The 15796-nt window shown below is 52.3% G+C and overlaps 1 protein-coding gene across 6 annotated transcripts in view; it reads right to left on the bottom strand.

The window, feature by feature from the left end:
* The window catches only part of NTNG2 (netrin G2), a 517246-nt gene that overhangs the window by 310159 nt on the left and 191291 nt on the right, over positions 1-15796 (bottom strand). The window lies entirely within an intron of this gene.

The following is a 15796-nucleotide window of genomic DNA, read 5'->3' as shown; positions in this document are numbered from 1 at the left end:
CCTGTTCTTTTTCTAGTGAATCTTTGAATGTCTAGAGTCAGGGTGGAGGAACGTGCAGGCAGCGAGGGTTCAATCTTTTGGAGATGCGCTGGTTGAGGAAAGCAGGTGAAAAATTGTGGACGCATCTGTGTGTTATGGATACGATCTTGAACTTGATGCGGGCTTTGAGTGGCAACCAATGGTCCTCCCATCTAGCATGAGAGATGTGGTCTGAATGCGTTAGACCCCAGTCCATCCGGAGGGCATTATTTTGAATCAGTTGAAGTTTATATAGGTTTTTAGATTAAGTGCCTTAAAGAATGGCGTTACAATATTCCAAGTTACTACCAATGATGGCCCTGGCAAGGGTGAGGCAATTGTCAGTGGATAGGAATTTTCTGCTGAAGTTGATGCGCTTAGCGGTGTAAGCTGCTGAGGAGGCGCGGGCCTTGACATGTGTGTGCATAGTTAGCTCTGCATCTAAGTAGCCTCGGGGTTACCGTCTACAGAAAAAGGAGCAAACGCTGGGTCCAAGCGTTTGAGTCAGTGTGGCAATCCTACAGTGAAGAGTTCAGTTGTGTCATCATTCAGGCAGAGGTGGCGGTCAGCCATCCAGGCCTGAGTGATGCTGTAAACGTGATGGATGTTAGCGGAGTCAGTGGCGTGGTTACTGGTGAGTGTGAGCAAGATTTGGGTGTCTTCTGCAAAGTTTGTATGGGTATTTCCTGAATTGCTTGAGGGTGGGGGCGAGTCTCATGTTGAACGTTGATGGGTAAAGGCAGAGACTGTGAACGCTGCTTCCTGGTTCTTTGATTTTGCAGCTGCCCTGAGGCCCGGGTGTGTCAGAATTTGTCCTGCTCTAGTCTGGCCCGTCCTGGTTTTATGGATGCGAGGACTGTAGAGATGGTGACTGTCTGCCATTTTGGAGGGCGTCTGGATGGTGACTGCTCCGCAAAAGATGGTTGTGACGAGTGCTTCCATGGATATTCAGTGATGCTGTAGTGTGTGGTAATGTGGTGGTAATTTCAGGAACCTCTGATGCGGTGGGCAGGGGTGTGGCAGACACGTTTTATAGATGCTTGGGTAGTTGTGGTGGGTAGGTGCGTGAGCAGCTGGACCTGTGGGGTGCATCGGAAGTTGGAGTCTAGTAGGAGGGGCTTAACATCCCACAAGAGTGGTGCATGCGTGCAGAACACAGGAAAACACGTACAGGGTGCAAAAAGCATGTACACACAAATCACAAGTCCACGCATGCTCACCCATACACTCATTGCGGAGGCAGACACACCTGCAGGGCATGTGTATACACACCAGGGACAGTGTAGGGCCTTTCAACCTTTTCAAATGAAAGGGGCCAGGAGCCAGAGGGGGGGGCCCCAGCAACTGCCCTCATATGGCCAGTCAGCAGTCTAATAACACGGCAATATATTCAGGGTCTTACAGTGTGCGCTTTTCATCTCCCCCTGCTTTTGCCGGAGCCCGGCTGGCCGTCACGTCCATTGGGGGAAACAGAAGAGTTATCACCTTGTTGCTTTTCAACACTGGTTCCTCCACATCAGCCACTTACTTACAAAGAAGGATTCATTGCTATTCAGTGTTTCAGCTTCCTGCTGGCTCGCCGTCTCGTGATAATTGGCGGCTATTGACCTTATCTTTACCTGCGTTATAACGTATGACCCCCACACCCCTAGACTGCTTTCCTCTGTAAGCACGGGGGGGGCATATATCTTCAGCCGGGCCTCGCACACACACACACACCATGCACCTACAAAGTGCACACATATAAACGTTCGGAGTACACACAAACACACACACCTTTGCACACTGAATAGACATTCACAGAGCACTTACCATTCACTCACAGTAAATAGATAACCCCCCCACACACACACACATCATATACTCAGAGCTCCCATAGAACACACACAAACTGAGAACACAAACCTGAGGCACTGGAGAAGTAGATGGTGCACTTACATGCAGCACACAAAGCACACACAGAGTACATGCAAAGATCATGTAAACACAAAGCACAAAGAGCACACACATCCCGGACAAACATACACCGACACCTGTGAAACGCACACATGCTTTACACTTGCAGAGTGCACACATAGCCACAGGCCACACCCCATACGGTGGCAGCGTAAGCACACATCCACACAGCACAGGCACCATACATACACGCAGAGATTCGGCATACTACGCATATGCTACACACCCTGCTTCATGGAACCATTTGCGTGTACGGCGGGGATTTGACTCTGTGTGCCATTCTGCACGCAAATGCCCATACGTCAAACAGGCAGAATGGCACGCAAATCCCCGCTGTACACGCAAATAACTCCATGAATCAGCGTGGCCTGTGATTGTGTGCACTCACATGCACGCACAGCACTCCCACCGCACCGCACCTCCTTGGCACGGAGTAGACTTTCTGATGTGTCAGCTGCATTGACGAGGCAGAAGTGCGCGTGCCCGCCGCGCGCCTGCCTTCCTCTCCCGCCCTCTGCGCGTGCCATCTCGGCCCCCCTCCCCCCCCGCCCCCTTTCTCCTTCAGAAGACCGTACACTTTCATCTTTTCTGGTGATGCATTTTTCCCGTCTCCAGTTACTCAGCGGATCGATGTTTACAGGACACTTATTGAAAAAGAAAAGAGTGGAGAACGAGCGCGAGAAAGAAACAGGCTGCCAGCCTGGAAAATAGATGTCCTGCCCGCCTCGCGCGAGCCAGACCTGCAGCCCCCAGGGGGGCCAGGATGCGGCGTCCCCGCCCATCCTGCGCCAATGGCGAGCCAGCCTGCAGAAGGCGGCGCCCCAGAATGATCGGATTAGTCAGTCTCCTTCTTGTCTTGTCTCACCCCTTCCTTCTTTGGGTGCTATGAAGTAACTGTGTTTTGCAGTTGTTGCTATATTAATCAACTATACATAGAATAGCGCTCCCTCCCGCCATATAGCGCCTAATGGATGCACACTAAAGGGAATGTGGGCTCATCCAGGCCTACATCATTCTCAAATGAAGACTGAGCTCCGGACCCACTTCGTTGACCGAATATACTGATTTTCTCCAGGCAGTTTATTTTATTTATTTAGCGCCAACAGCCCGTAGGCATCAGGGCGCTACATAAAACGAAAACAGGAACACTGAAACAGAGACAACAGGCAAGTTGCCTTGACTGGTCCCATTTCCCCAATTCCGGTGCCCCAGAAATGGCACTCTCTACATGGCCACTTTCTCCCCCCTGCCCTGTGCAACTTGTACCCTCTCCCCCTTTGTAGCTGGGGGTTCCCCCATTCTCTCCTCCCATTGAGACCCCCTTCCCAGCCTTTTCCCGCTGCTCCCATGCCGTTCAGCTTCCCCCTGCGCTATTAAATGGGGGTCCAAACCCGAGAGCAGCCTTACCAACGTGGGGCCTTGTAAGGCCCTCCCCTCCTCCAGATGAAAGCTAAGCGCGTGCGCATGTACGAGGAGAGATGTGGGACTTGGCAGACTAGGTGTGTTGGGGGGGGTTGGGAGGGGGGTGTCAAGGTCACGAAGGCACCCCCACTCCAATCTACCGAGAAACCTTCCACAAACCACAGGACACAGAGTCCTCCTTCCCCGCCCGAGCACCCACGCGATTTAACATGTCATGTTGAAATACTTTTTTAAGTAGAGTTGTTCTTTTTTATATTCGACTTAAAAAAAATGGTAACAGGGTTTCTCTGGAGAAAAGTTAGTCTGGTCTTTCCCTAAATTAAACTCCAAGTCTAATGTGACCAGAAAACTTGGTGGAATTAAAAATGGCTCTTTGTGGCTATGCTGGTCCCACCACGAATCCTGTATACTGTGGCCAAACGGGCACCAATATTTCGGCTCTCTTGTATCACTATCACCCCTTTCCTCGGCCCTCCAGGGATTCAGACTCATGTCTAATGGGTGAGGCTGCGCAGGCCTATCCTGAACCCCGGCCCTGCCTCTGGTCCTTGTAACACAGCGTGCCTTCCGGCGCAGCAAGGGGTGCATGCGCGCATGCGCCGGGACCCTGCGTCCCTCGCGCTCCCGCGGGCCTTCTCGAGTTCTCGCTATTTTAGCACTCAGGGCCCTGTCCATCCTGGATTGATCCGAGGCTAACAATAACCCGTCTCCAATTTAGCTGCTGGGCGCAGAGAGTTTTCTGTCCTCGCTTAATTAGCGTCAGTTACGCGGGAACCTGACCCTCTTCCGTGTGATGCTTCCCGAGGGGCCTGGCGGGGGGGGGGATCCATTCACGAGGTTTATTCCGGGGGGGAGGGCTATCGCAATTGTGCTGACGCTGCCTACCCTCCCACCTCGCTGAGCCGCCTGGTGAGTGAGATTTCCAGGGCTCGGCGGTTGAAGTCCACAGTCACCCTGTCACGGGCAAAGCATGGCACTGGCAGAGCACGGGAAGAGATGGGGGAACGATTCGGGTAAAACCGGAGACTACGCACAGTCTCATGGCTACAGAAGCACGCTGGACAACTGATGCCCGTGTGCGACCCCCATGCCTTTATAATGTGTCTTGTTATGTGTTGAGAGTGAGGCCCCCTCTCCCCCGCGCATTAGAACGTGGGGAGTGCGTGTGGGCACCGATGGGCGTGCAGTGAAAAGTCGCATATACCATTGGTGGCACAACTGCGGTTGAATAGGTTCTGTGGGCGATCCTTTGCCCACCCTGCCAGTGGGGAGAGCATCCCCCGAGTGTGCCAGGGCTCTGCTAAAATGTTGCCCTGCACTTGGAATCGAATCACTTTGCAGGGCAGGGAGTAAGAAAATAATTCGCTTTGCCAATAGGCGCACTTTCTGCTCATTAAAAGATGCTTTTTCCTCTTAAAGTTCCTCCTGAGGTTTGGCAGTAATATTAGAGCTCCTTCCAATGCCACTCCTGGGTAGGCCCCGCTCCTGGGTAGGCCCCGCTCCTGCGTAGGAGCGTGGCCCCGCTCCTGCGTAGGCCCTGCTCCTGTGTAGGCCCCGCTCCTGGGTAGGCCCCACTCCTGTGTAGGCCCCGCTCCTGTGTAGGCCCCGCTCCTGGGTAGGCCCCGCTCCTGCGTAGTTCCCGCTCCTTGGTAGGCCCCGCTCCTGGGTAGGCCCCACTCCTGTGTAGGCCCCGCTCCTGCGTAGGCCCCGCTCCTTGGTAGGCCCCGCTCCTGCGTAGGCCCCGCTCCTGGGTAGGCCCCGCTCCTGGGTAGGCCCCGCTCCTGGGTAGGCCCCGCTCCTGCGTAGGCCCCGCTCCTGGGTAGGCCCCGCTCCTGGGTAGGCCCCGCTCCTGCGTAGTTCCCGCTCCTTGGTAGGCCCCGCTCCTGGGTAAGCCCCGCTCCTGGGTAGGCCCCGCTCCTGGGTAGGCCCCGCTCCTGGGTAGGCCCCGCTCCTGCGTAGGCCCCGCTCCTGGGTAGGCCCCGCTCCTGGGTAGGCCCCGCTCCTGCGTAGGCCCCGCTCCTGCGTAGGCCCCGCTCCTGCGTAGGCCCCGCTCCTGGGTAGGCCCCGCTCCTGGGTAGGCCCCGCTCCTGCGTAGGCCCCGCTCCTGCGTAGGCCCCGCTCCTGCGTAGGCCCCGCTCCTGGGTAGGCCCCGCTCCTGCGTAGTCCCCGCTCCTTGGTAGGCCCCGCTCCTGGGTAGGCCCCGCTCCTGGGTAGGCCCCGCTCCTGGGTAGGCCCCGCTCCTGCGTAGGCCCCGCTCCTGTGTAGGCCGCGCTCCTGCGTAGGCCCCGCTCCTGGGTAGGCCCCGCTCCTGGGTAGGCCCCGCTCCTGCGTAGGCCCCGCTCCTGGGTAGGCCCCGCTCCTGCGTAGGCCCCGCTCCTGGGTAGGCCCCGCTCCTGGGTAGGCCCCGCTCCTGGGTAGGCCCCGCTCCTGCGTAGTTCCCGCTCCTTGGTAGGCCCCGCTCCTGGGTAAGCCCCGCTCCTGGGTAGGCCCCGCTCCTGGGTAGGCCCCGCTCCTGGGTAGGCCCCGCTCCTGCGTAGGCCCCGCTCCTGGGTAGGCCCCGCTCCTGGGTAGGCCCCGCTCCTGGGTAGGCCCCGCTCCTGCGTAGGCCCCGCTCCTGCGTAGGCCCCGCTCCTGCGTAGGCCCCGCTCCTGGGTAGGCCCCGCTCCTGCGTAGTCCCCGCTCCTTGGTAGGCCCCGCTCCTGGGTAGGCCCCGCTCCTGGGTAGGCCCCGCTCCTGCGTAGGCCCCGCTCCTGCGTAGGTCCCACTCCTGGGTAGGCCCCGCTCCTGCGTAGGCCCCGCTCCTGCGTAGGCCCCGCTCCTGGGTAGGCCTCACTCCTGGGTAGGCCGCGCTCCTGTGTAGGCCGCGCTCCTGCGTAGGCCCCGCTCCTGGGTAGGCCCCGCTCCTGCGTAGGCCCCGCTCCTGCGTAGGCCCCGCTCCTGGGTAGGCCTCGCTCCTGGGTAGGCCGCGCTCCTGCGTAGGCCCCGCTCCTGGGTAGGCCCCGCTCCTGGGTAGGCCCCGCTCCTGGGTAGGCCCCGCTCCTGTGTAGGCCCCGCTCCTGGGTAGGCCCCGCTCCTGGGTAGGCCCCGCTCCTGGGTAGGCCGCGCTCCTGTGTAGGCCCCGCTCCTGGGTAGGCCCCGCTCCTGGGTAGGCCCCGCTCCTGCGTAGGCCCCGCTCCTGGGTAGGTCCCGCTCCTGCGTAGGCCCCACTCCTGGGTAGGCCCCGCTCCTGGGTAGGCCCCACTCTATGTATTCATTGTTTCCGATTTCTGAATGGGCTTGTTTTTTTTAAATGTCTTTTTATTAGGTTTTATTAGAACAAACAAACATTTTGCTCATCCCCCCTCCCCTTCCCCCATTTCCCAGAGTTGCCTCAATCGTGTCTCATCATTTTATCCCCAGGATTCTCAGTTTGTGGGGACAGTGTGGTTCCTTAAAGTCATCATGTAGGACATCCTAGACCACTTCCGTGTCTGTGGTGAACCTGCCGTGATTTCCCTGAAGGAAGTGAGTCATCCATTCTAGGGCTGCAGAGTTCCAGACTTTGGCTAGACAGTCTTGGTCTGTTGGAGGGTCTTTAGTTTTCTATTTCTGCACTGTAACCAGCCGGGCTGCTATTGACAGAATTGCATCCCCCTTCCTTTTATGTTTCGTCCATTGGAGTGTGCTGTGCCCTCCCATGCAGAGTAAGCTTTCTTTTGGGGTCCTATGTTCCTGTTCCCCGAATATATCATTTACGCTTTGATTTACAGCTTTTCAGAAGTCCCCCAGTTTTGGGCATCCCCACCAGATGGGGAGCCAGTCCCCGGTTGCACCACATTCTCGCCAGCATTGCTGTGAGGGGTAGATTTGTTGTAGGCGTGCCGGGGTAAGATGCCATTGAGTCATGATCTTATGATTATGATTGGTCCCCCAGTGTTCTGTCCTTTTTGTCTTGTAGTTTAGGCCTGTATTCTGCTCTGCTTCTAGTCCTAGTCTGTATAGGTTAGAAACGAGATGTCTATCTCCTGGGTCAGTGGCCAAGAATCTCTCAAATGGAGAAAGGGGCGGGTTGCCGCCTTGCACATGTGTGGGTTCATTAGCCAGTGTCATAGTTGGAAGTAGGACATCCTATCAGTCTCGGTTAGTCCCTGGTCTGATCTGCATTGGTTAAATGGTTTGATGTTCCTGCCCTGAAACACGTCTCTCATCTTCGTGCAGCCAACCTCTTTCCAGCGCCTGAAGACTTCCTTTTCTAGTCCCGGGTGAATTGGGGATTTCCACACATTTCTGTATATGGGGAGGGGAAAGTGGGGATCTGCCTATTGTCCCGCATTGTTTCTATCAGTTTTCGTGATTTCTGAAATGTGCTTATTTCGTGGGTGGTCCACCTCATGCAGCCACAGGACCTCCGTCAGGGGGGCTACCACCACTGCTTGGTCCATTTGGTCCCACTGTTTCCCCGATTTGTTTGCGAACCAGTCTTTCACTACTCAGATTTGGGCTGCCCTGTAGTGCATAAGAAAATTGGGGACGCCTATTGTTTTCAGCGCGGTACAGGGGATTTGCTGTTCCAGATGTATGGAGTTATTAGTCAGTGTAGTGCTTGGAAGAAGGATTCTGGTACCTGGAGTGCTTGAAAGCTATAATAGAAGTTTGGGGAGAACTACCATGTTGAGGGTGCTTATTCGGCCTAGTCAGGAGACCGATAGTGGCCCCCATTGGTGTAATTATGTTTTGAGGAGTGTTAGCAAGGGTGGGAAGTTCGCCTGATAGAGTCCCTGCAGCGTCGATCTGATGACGACTCCTAGGAATTTGATGCCTCCCTGTGCCCACCCGAAGTGGAGTGTTTCTTTTTGCCCATTTGAGATCATCCCCGCCTAGAGATAGATTCAGGTTTTCGGACTTGGTTATGTTGACTTTCAGTCCGGCCACTGCCCCAAACTTGTTAATTCCTCACACCACTTCTTGGAGGGATGTTTCTGGGGCCGTGAGGGTAAGGGGCATCTCGTCCGCATATGCCATGACTGTGTGGGTGTCTTTCACGAACGCGATCCCCCGTATCAGCTAGTTAGTCCTAAGGGCTATTAAGAAGGGTTCTAGATGGGTGGCATAGAGGATCAGTGTAGGGCGCAGCTTTGCTTGGTCCCTCTTTCCAATTTCATAGGCTGGGGCAGGTCCCCATTGATCAAGAGCCGGGCTGTTGGGTCCTGATAGTTTGCACAGATTCTGTTAATGAAGCCGGAGCCAAATCCACTCGTCTCCATGGAGCTGGAAAGGAAGGACTATTGGACCCTGTTGGATGCCTTCTTGCCATCTAATGAGAGGCGGATGGCTGGGTCTCCCTTCTGTTGGATATTCTCTATGATGTGGCATAGTCTGGGGATGTTATTGGGTATTTGTCTGTATTGTATGCATCTGGATTTGTCTGGTTGGGTCATCTGTGGGAGGAGAGTTTCTAACATTTTGGTCAATATCCTGGTGTATAGCTTAGCCTCTATGTTTATGAGGGCGATGGGCCTGTATGATCCGCATTGTCTCAGGAGGATACCTCAGGGGCAATGTGCTCACATTGGAAGCAAGAGGACACCTAGCAGCACAGGTTCGATCCTCGGGTCTGCACTTCGAAACCTCAGGGTATGAAGCGCGTTATAAATAACCTATCATATCATATCATATTGCGTGGGGCCCTTGGATGATTTGGGGAAAAAGTATGATTTTGGCTTCTTCCATTGCCCGGGTGATGAGACCTGATTCTCCGAATGAGTTGTTAGGGAGAATTCTCCTTCTATGGCTAATTTCCCTCACCTAGTGAGTCCCCCGGCAGCTTCGTTGGATTTCTGGAGTTTATTTTCCCACCTAGTAAGAGTGTGAGCCTTTTTTCCCACTCTTACCTGTGTTTTGCCATGTGTATTTTTACTGTTTGTGTGATTTTGGGCTCTGGAGCACACCACTCCATGAGCCCCACTTTTGTGTGTGTTACACAGCACCTTCAGTGCAGTAACACAGGGTTGTCTTTTAGACTTCCCACTGACTCCATTTTTCTGGGGCTGACTACTGTCCCCCAGAAACATGTAAAGTTGCCATTAACTTTATGTAGTCACTAAAAACTACAGACCCAGTACACCCCATCTTACATGGAGTATTGGAAAGGGCTAACTCCTACCCCTTTTTGTCTGTGGCTCTCTGAGCTTTGTTTTGCTCTTTTAACATTTAGACTTGGCTGGTGGCAGTGGTGTCTACCCTAACATTTCTACCGCAATTATATTATATAAACGTGGTATTTTTCCAGGCTATTGTGGTAGCCTCGAACTTAAACCCGCTTGCCCAAATACTTTTTATTTCGGCTCCGTTTGGGTTTAGTCGCCATTTCTTTTTGTTAAAGTCCTTCTTGTGTTTTACTTTGCGCGGAAAACCAGGTTTGCCTTCTTTGTTCACCGTCTTTTGGCGGGCAGAGAAGCCCTCCTCTTGGCACCTGGGTGTCTAGGTGGGCTGAATGTGAGGGAGGGGTGTAGTCACCCCCTGCACAGGGTCTCCATGGAGATCCAAGTCCCACTTTGTAATGATTGGCTGAGGTGGTTGTCCGGGCCGGACAACCCCCCCTGCTGGGTGATTGACAGCCAGGCTGTGTGAATGGGGGATTTTCGCATAAATGGCAGGACTCTTGGGCTGGAAGTCAGAGTCGCCACTGGAACTGCAAGGAACCAAAGAGAAGCGGAGAAGAAGATGGCTGCTGCAACTCTGAGTCCCGGTGAAGCCCTGCTGCCGTCCTGAGCTATCTACCCTTCGACGATCTGAGAAGATCCAGTCCGGAGTCTTCTTCCCATGAGCCTGGTGGGGTCAACTAGCTCATCTTACACAGCCAGAGGATCCCCTTTGTGGTCGAAATCGCTGCACACTGCTGTAGTGGTCCGGATAGTCATCTGAAGAGCCTCTCCTATTTTAAAGGAGCGCACCATTTATTCACCGTCGCTGCTGCTGGCTCATCCCTGGGTAGTGAAGATTGCTCCAGACATCCTCCTTCTTGTCACCACGACTGAAGCGCCAGGAACCGTGAGTCTGCAGGAAACTACCAGGAACAACTGTCGTGGCACCAGCTTCTTCAAGGAATAAGGTACTGTGTCCAACTTCGAGGAACTAGGTGAACCCTTTTCTCCTCACTAAAGGCTTGACCTTTTCTTCCTTCCCTCTTATAACTTTTGCCTCCTCTTCTGACAATATCTAAGTACTCCTGGCAACCTTGAATCGTGAACTATCTGACTGTGTGATCCTAGACAACAGGAACCCTGTTCCACCTAACACTGGCGCAGGCCTATTAACTTTTATCTTTGGGTTAGAAAGTGTTCTCTGATTCTGTCTGCCTTGACAAAAGTATTGCCTATGATTTTTGTCCCCAACTCTCTTGTGTTACCTCAAGTGCTAAGTGTGTTTTTACCCCGGTAACATTTCTTCCCGCGGATACGCGTATCTTTAGTAAGACCGAACTGTCATTACTGTCAAAAAGTGATCGCATATGTATTCCCAGTAATGTCTTTTGTTTCATAACATCAGTCTGTCAACTCATAAGGTACTTACCTTGACTTGTTCTGCACAAGTGGAATTGGTTGCGTGTATTGTATTTGAAGTGTGGTTTTTATATTAATAGAAATGAAGTGTTTTACAAACAGATGGTTTAAAATAAATTTACTTTTACTTTTTAACCAAAAACCTTGAGTCAGTGTTTGCTTGAGTCACAGTAATTGTGGTCCTTTGTGTAATCTCTACTACTGCTCATTTGCTCTTGAGGTAAGTCTGGCTGCTCAGTCGCTGCTACCACTTTTTCTGTGTAGTACAGGCTTGTACCAAAGGTGAACTTGTATTACCACTTGTAGTCTTAACTCTGTGCAGTGGTCCCTAAGGGCACTGCACTGGATTCTGCCTAACAGGAGTTAGACAGCATTGCCAGCCTCAGTGTCAGGGCCTGGCAAAATGTTTTGTAAAATGCCACTGGTTACCCATCAGGGCCTGGGGCCTTATTAAGGGCTATTCTCCTGATCGCTTGTCCCACTTCCTCCTGCGTAATCCCGGCTTCTTATGTTTCTCAGGCTTCTGTGGTAATTTTCGGGAGTGTGAGTGAGTATGTGCTCTGTTGTGTGTCCCCAGGTTTGTCTGATCGATAGTGTGTGGAGTAGAAGTTGAAGAATTGGTCTACTATTTTGGGTGCAGGGGTCCCTTTAGTGCTCTGTGAGTTGACTATCCTCTGGATTGTTTGGGAGGTAGCTTTCTGTTTTAGAGTTCTGGCAAGCATCTTATCTGGTTGAGCGCCCGCTGCTGCGATATGAGCATGATCTGAAGGTCACGTGCTCGTATCCCGGCAAGGCCAACTCAGCCTTTCATCCTTCCGAGGTCGATAAATGAGTACCAATTTCGGTTGGGTTATAGTGTATGTCAATATGTACTCTGTAAAGCGCTTTGGATTAAGGCGCTACATAAATAACACATCATTATCATTATCTGCCTTATTGGCGTGTACGTAGTATCTCTGTTTCAACCTTAAGAGGTTCTTTTCTGCCTTCTTCATCTGGAGGAGGTGTAGTTTGCCTTTTACGTTTTGGTATTCCCTCCATATCTTTCTACTGGGGTCTTGGACCATTTTACCCATGATGTCCCGGAGGTCGTTTTCCAGCTCCGTTTCCATGGCTCTCAGTTGCTTTAGCTGCCGCACCCAGAGGGCTATTAGTTCCTCTCTGTGCGTAGCCTTGAAGGCGTCCCAGCTATTGCTACCGGTACCCCGGTTTCTGCGTTTAGTGCAAAGTATTCCTTGATCTTCCCTTCTATTTCTTCCAGCATAACTGGGTCAGTGAGCACCTTCCTGGGAAATCCCCAGCTCCATAGTCCTCGCTTTTTCCTGGGGAGATTGAGCATCATGGAAATGGGGGCGTGATCTGAAAGTGCGATGGTGTGAAGATCTGTCTGTGTGATTCTGCCCAGAAGCGTTGTTGAGGACCAAATGTAATCTATACGGGAGAAGGAGAGGTGCATGTGGGAGACTGCGAGACGTTCCATTTTTGATTTTAATGCAGGTGAAGGTGGGGTGGGGTTACATGTTTGCTCTGGGCTCCTGTCTTTCTTTGGGTCCTGGACAAGGTTGAAATCTCACATCACTAGGGCCTCCCCTCGACTGAATAATTCTAACTGACGAGTCTATTTGGAGGGTGATGAATAGGTGCTGACCCTCTTTGTCTGCCTTAGTAGCTGTCGTTTGCATTGCTTGTTTAGTCTCCATTAGTACCCCCCGCTAATTTACCCTGGGCATTCGCCTGAAAGATCTGCGGGTATAGCCTTAGCTTCAGTCGCTGTCTGCCAGCCGCTTGATGTGCGTTTCTTGGAGCGCTACAATGTCGGGAGTATGGTGTGTAAGTATCCTTATATTGAGTGTGGGGAACTTGAGCATCCTACGTGATGTTTTCCGAGTGCTTAGGTGCCATTGCTCTGGAGCAACCCCCAACTAGATAATACCAGATAGGGTGCCCTCCCCCAACTTGGACTCCCTATTCCCTTCTCATCCATATCCTTTGTATGGCTATCACTGAGAGTCCCCCATCTTCTCGAGTACCCCCTCCCTCCATCCTGGTGCTAGTCCCAGTGCTTATGTGTCTCCGGGGCTTGGCGTCTGGGAGCTGAGCTCGCGGGTCCTGTTCCTGTCAGGGCTTTCTTGTGGGGCGTTCTACTGCCCCTATGGTGATTCCAAGATCTCTTGGTCATGTGCCGGATCTGTCCCCTAGAGCTTCAGCATGGGCTGTTTGCTAGGGTGTTGAGTGCTGTTGTGTCCCGGTGTTACTTTCTTTCCACATTTGTGGAGCTCATATCTTTTTGGGGGTCCTGGTTTTGTGGGCCCCGTAGTTGTGGTCTCCTGCAGCTTCTCCTTGCTGGTGTCCATTCCCATGGCTTTGGGTTTTGGGGGTGTCGCAGCATGTTCTTTGTCCTCGGGTCATCTTTGTCTTCCTCAATGTGTAGCAATTGAGTCCCTTCCTCTCATGTTGTGATCCTGTGTTGGCGGCCTTCCCAATGGAAGAGCAGTCCAAAGGAGAATGTCTATTTATATTTGATTTGCTTGGCCTGGACCCTTCTCACCACTAGTGTAATTTCTTTTCTTTTCTGGAGGGTCGATTGTGCCAGGTCTTGGTAGTGGCAGATTTCCGCCCCATTGAAAGTGATAGGATCTGTTGGACGGGATGCTGGGAGGATGGCCTCCTTTTGGGGGTACCCTGCCACGGCGACCAAAACATTCCTTGCCCACATGCCCAGTTCCTATCTTCTGGGGCTGGTCCTATGGATTCTGTCTACTGGAATTTCCCATGTCCCTTCCGAGCCCAGGATATCCAAGAAGATCTGTGTGGATGTGGTTCTGAGGTCTGCATCGTCTATCGCTTCCAGGAGATTTCGGATGCATATGTTGGACCAACGGGACCTGTTTTCGAGGTCTTCACACTGCAATTCAATGTTTTGGGTTACCCTTGCTAGATGTTCAAGTGCCACATCCATTTTGCAGGTGTCCTCTGCCACTTCCTGTAGGGCCCGTTCGGTGGTGTTCGTCCTCTCTTCCAGGGCTGAAATATCTCTCTATATGTCTTTGATGGACTGTTTCACTTTCCCCATAAAGGAGGTGAATTGCACTTGGAAGGTAGCCGTACGTTTTTCCTGGAATTCATGGAAGTAGGCTTCAATGTCAGATTTTGAGGCGGACACTTCGGGGGGAGGAATGTTTGAGGAGTCTTCGGGGATGTTCAGGAAGGGCGTAGGGGTTCCCTTTGCTTGTGCCGGCTGCCCACCTGGTGGATGTGGCACTCGCTGGCCCCAGCGGGGCACGCAGGATATCTGCTCCGGGGCCTCTAGTCATGTAAGGGCTCAGACTGGCTGCTAGGAGGGAGTTGTCAGCGGGTCTCGGTGGATCTAAGGGCCGGGCACGTATGGGGAGAGCTGTCCTTGTCAGCCCTGTGCTACGCTCCGCCCGGCCGCCGAGGGCTGCTTCTCCCGTTCTAATTTCCCAACACGATTGTCAGCTCCACGGGTTGTTTTATGTAGCGCTGTCTCACGCTTCGATCAGAGGGGCTTACACTGAGCCCAGTGACTCAACCTGCCAGGCTTGTGTCCTCTTCCCTGACTCTACGTTTTGCGGACAGATTTTTTGAGGTAGCTAGTGGGTGCCTGTGGTGGAGATTTTGGGGGACAGTGTGCCTAGTGAGTGTCACTTCTGGCTCCCAGCTTCTTAATTTTTGCCTCTTCAGGGACGAAGCTAATTGCTCACACGTCTTCACCGGGCGGCCGCCATCTTGGAATCTTGTTGGGCTTGTTTTTACTCACTATTTCTGGTGGGCACATTTCCCTCTTTTTAGAGGGTAAACATGGGTGGTATGCATGCTTCTTAGCTGTAAGTGTTGTCATTGCTCTGTTGATGGTAAGGAGAGCCGCAGGAAGTCTGATTATCATACTCTATGGTGCAGTTATTCTAATTATCCTGACATGAGTTATGTGATCCATGTTCTCCTGGCCCAAGAAGGACTTCTTTGCAGTGACACATGAACTCATGTTAATTGGCATGTTTTCTGGAACATTCCATTTAATTTATCATGTCTGAATGTTTTGTCTGCAAAATTAGTTCTGTGGCTTACTCTGAGTCAGTTGTGTACGTGGAAATAAATGTGCGCACAAACGTCTTGTGATAGACTTGATATAATGTAGGTTTCTGCACCCCTTGTAACAGACTCTTCATACACTTTTGTTGTGTTTTGTGACATACTCTCAATATAATGCAAGTTTCTGTACCCATTGTGACAGACTCTTGATACACTTCAGTGTTTTTTAACCCCTTGTGACAGACTATTGATATAATGTAGGTTTTCTATACCCCATGTGACAGACTCTTGATGCACTTCAGTGGTCGTTAACTCCTTGTGACAGACTCTGGATATAATGTAGGGTTCTGCACCCCATGTGAAAAACTCTTGATACACTTATGTTGTCTTTTGTGACAGACTCTTGGTGCACTTCAGTTGCCTTTAACCCCCTGTGACAGACTCCTCATATAATGTAGGCTCCTGTACCACTTGTGACAAACTCTTGGTGCACTTCAGTGTCTTTCCCTTTGACAGACTCTTCATATAATGTAGGTTTCTGTACCTTTTGCGACAGACTCCTGGTGCACTTCAGTGTCTTTCCTGTGACAAACTCTTCATATAATGTAGAGAGAAGGGGGGTTAACCTGGATACCTCGCATCTGTTTTTTCAAAAAGAAATAGATTTTCCATGCAGTTATCTCACGTTATGTGCTTAGTAGTAAGAGGGATTTTTGTTTGATTTCGTCTTATTGTATTGAGAACACCTCCTATAGATACAGTGGGGGCTCGTGACACGTGTTTCGACCCGTAGCAGAGAGGAGGACAGA

Source organism: Ambystoma mexicanum, chromosome 8 (assembly GCF_040938575.1).
Source record: "Ambystoma mexicanum isolate Mex_15411 chromosome 8, UKY_AmexF1_1, whole genome shotgun sequence".
Lineage (NCBI taxonomy): Eukaryota > Metazoa > Chordata > Amphibia > Caudata > Ambystomatidae > Ambystoma > Ambystoma mexicanum.
The sequence above is the reverse complement of the archived record's forward strand: the minus strand, read 5'-3'. Positions and strand labels throughout refer to the sequence as shown.